This window comes from Oryzias melastigma, linkage group LG5 (genome assembly GCF_002922805.2).
Source record: "Oryzias melastigma strain HK-1 linkage group LG5, ASM292280v2, whole genome shotgun sequence".
Taxonomy (NCBI): Eukaryota; Metazoa; Chordata; class Actinopteri; order Beloniformes; family Adrianichthyidae; genus Oryzias; species Oryzias melastigma.
Window position 1 is genome coordinate 8,135,072 of NC_050516.1, and position 2,905 is coordinate 8,137,976.

General features: G+C 41.2%; 1 protein-coding gene across 9 annotated transcripts in view; it reads left to right on the plus strand.

Annotated features, from left to right (window-relative positions):
• The window catches only part of eif4g3a (eukaryotic translation initiation factor 4 gamma, 3a), a 66,948-nt gene that overhangs the window by 14,005 nt on the left and 50,038 nt on the right, over nucleotides 1-2,905 (plus strand). The gene's annotated exons all lie outside the window — the stretch shown is intronic.

The window sequence follows — 2,905 nt, forward strand, 5'->3', positions numbered from 1 at the left end:
TTTTTTTTTTTTTTTTTGTTAAGTAGGTTGAAAAAGTAAAATACTTGTATGACGCACCTGCATCTCATCTTCTTCCGTGTTGCCTGTAATATAAGTATTTGCTTTTAGATGTTTTTCTCTCAGCGTGCCCGTAGAAAAAATGTGCACGAGCATTCTGTGGGCTCACCATTCGGTCTACGACCTTGATGTCTTACGTGAGCCACTTGCGTGTCTCGTCCTGGTTAGGCCACTTTTTGCACGCTGACAACTCGTATGCAGCTGTAATCCCAGGTGTGACTATTCCTACGTTCACACCGCATTCAGCAACGCGTTCAAACCACTACTTCCAATAAAACGTCTATATCAGGGGTCTGAAAGCTGAGGCTCCAGAGCCACATGGGGCTCTTTTATTCCTGCATTGTGTCTCTTTGGTTTTGAAGGAAAAGTTTAAGATTTTAATTAAAAAAAAAATGTGTGTTGTTTTGGTTTATTTGTTTTAATTTAGATTATCTGTGCCTATATTTTTAATGTAGACATTTGAACTAGATTCTGCATCTTTTTTATATTCCATACTTAAATGGGAAAAAAGGGATAAAGGCGTATCAGAGTCGTAACATTAAAAAATGTCATGTTTGACTTCTTTAAGTAAATCTGCTCCAACAGAAGGATTCTTTTTTACACAAGGTGTCATTTATTTTGGAAGGGACTTGTGTGTGATGCTTTCAAAAAAAGTTAAATATAGAAAAATAGGACACTGTTATTATTAATATTTAAATTTGTAAACAAATGGTTTATGATCACAAAAGTATAAAGTGTGTTTGCTAAATGGTGAAGTGGGACTTGGTGACTCTCATTGGTTTATGGTTAGAATGAAACGGACCTAAATGCTCTTTTAGCGTTAAAGATTGTAGACCCCTGGTTCATAGATGCTCATATCTTTTGGGCTCACAATAATGCATTTTTAAGTCTGTTTTTGGGCTACTCTACGTGCAAAACCTACCGCCATTGAACACATGGTGACATTTGAACTTTGACCAATCGGGGACTCGGATTTGATGGCGACCTATAGATGGCGTCCTTTTTAATTGATGGAAGTACCAACTGTTTGAAAATTGATTACGGAGGAGAAATTAATCATTCTAGTTTGTGCCAGGCCAAAATGATGTCACCAAGACTAAATCCGAAAAGCTTCCCTATCCCTACATTTATCCGTCCAAGCCGAGAGATATAAGGAAAAAATGGTCACTTTAAATTCGGACATGACTTTTGCATGATGATGTCATCAGTCTTCTCCGGTCATCTCCATTAACACTTAGCTTCCAGTGCTACATGCAGAAACTCATGACCTACATGTATATGTAAACCTCTGTGCTACGGAGCTCGTCATTTGAAGAAATCTGTTTCTTCTTTGCGCCACAAGTGTAACGTAGATCACCCTACCGCCGATGGATCGCTTCAGCCCCCCTAAAAAAAACTAAACCATTTCGGAGACCCCTACCCCCACAATGCCCCTACAAATGGAGTGTTAGGAAGAAGGTGTAGACAACGTTTCTGATTCAGCCCATAACTGTCCGTTTGGAGGGAGGGAGAAGGCGGAGGAGAAGGGCAGGAATTTGGACTCCACCAAAGGAGAAGAAGCCCCTCCCTGCTTGTCCAGTGTGAATGCCAAAAGGATTTTTGACTTTTGAAGGAATTGTGATCTGATTTGACCTGATTTTTCACTTTCACTTTTAAGGTTTAACTTAAATGTTTTTTTTTTTAATGAACCTGATGAAAAAGTTGCATCTCAGTTTGTTGTTAAGATTTGTTCATGTTGTCAAGAGAATTTCACCAAAGCAGGAAGATATTTGGTTTGATTTCCACTCAGCTTGTCTTTTTCAAATAGAAACAAACAGGAATCATCCAACAAAGAGCTGATTTGCTGAGTTTAAATCCTGATCAGCACTTTTCATTTTTAATTACGACTGAAGGCTTTTTAACGACTCCATTAGTGGAAAAGCACATAACGATGGAGGAAGGAAAGCCTTCTTCTGAGGCGGGTTTGTGCGGCGGTTTGCGTGGTCGCCGTCATGTACAGCCTCCCCTCCCCCACTCCATCAGGCTGTGCTGTACTCGCCGTCCGTATAGTCTTCTCCTGCCTGAAGCAGAGCAGGCTCCTCCCCTGGCAGCAACAGCCGCTCGCTTCATCCCAGGTCAGCTGAGGGAAGTGGGCCACACACGGACCCGGGCTAAGACTGCTGCGCTTTAGGTTTCACTCACTGTCTGTCTGGAGACGGTGATATGTGTCTAAATACTCAATAAATGTATAGACGGTGGAGGGCGAGCCCTGCGCAGGGCGGCAGCCCCCTCCTGCAGTATCCGCTCCGCTCCCTGGTGTGTCCGGCCCGCTGCAGCAACAAGCAGCACCTGCAGTGGTTCCAGCCCAAAGCTGCTGCAGTCAGCTGCTCCCGCCTCCAGCTGCAAGCGAGGGAATCCAGCGAGGACAACGGCCTTTTGCAGCAAAGATGAGACCATTTGAAACAATTCATTAAACAGTTGTTGGTCCAGTCGAGGCAAAAGCAGTTGGTTCTGTGTTTAAAGCATTTGTCTTTCAATGAGTGTTACTTGAGTGGTTCCACAGCTCGTCCTGTTTTTGTTTGACTGCAGATTTGCTCTGCGTCTCCTCAAGGTTCTGTATGGGGTCAAGTCAGGATCAGCTTACAGTAGATGAAAAAACAGATCGAAGACTTGAAAAATAGACATTGTAACTGAAAAAAATTAGGAAAATTTGAAAACAAAAGAGAAAAAAAAAGAAATAAAAAAAAATGTTTGGATAATTTGAAACTGAAAACTTCAAATAAATCTTGAAAAAAAAAATTACATTGAAAACAAATACACTAAAAACTTGAATGTAAAAAAAAACTACAAATGTAAAAATGACCAATTG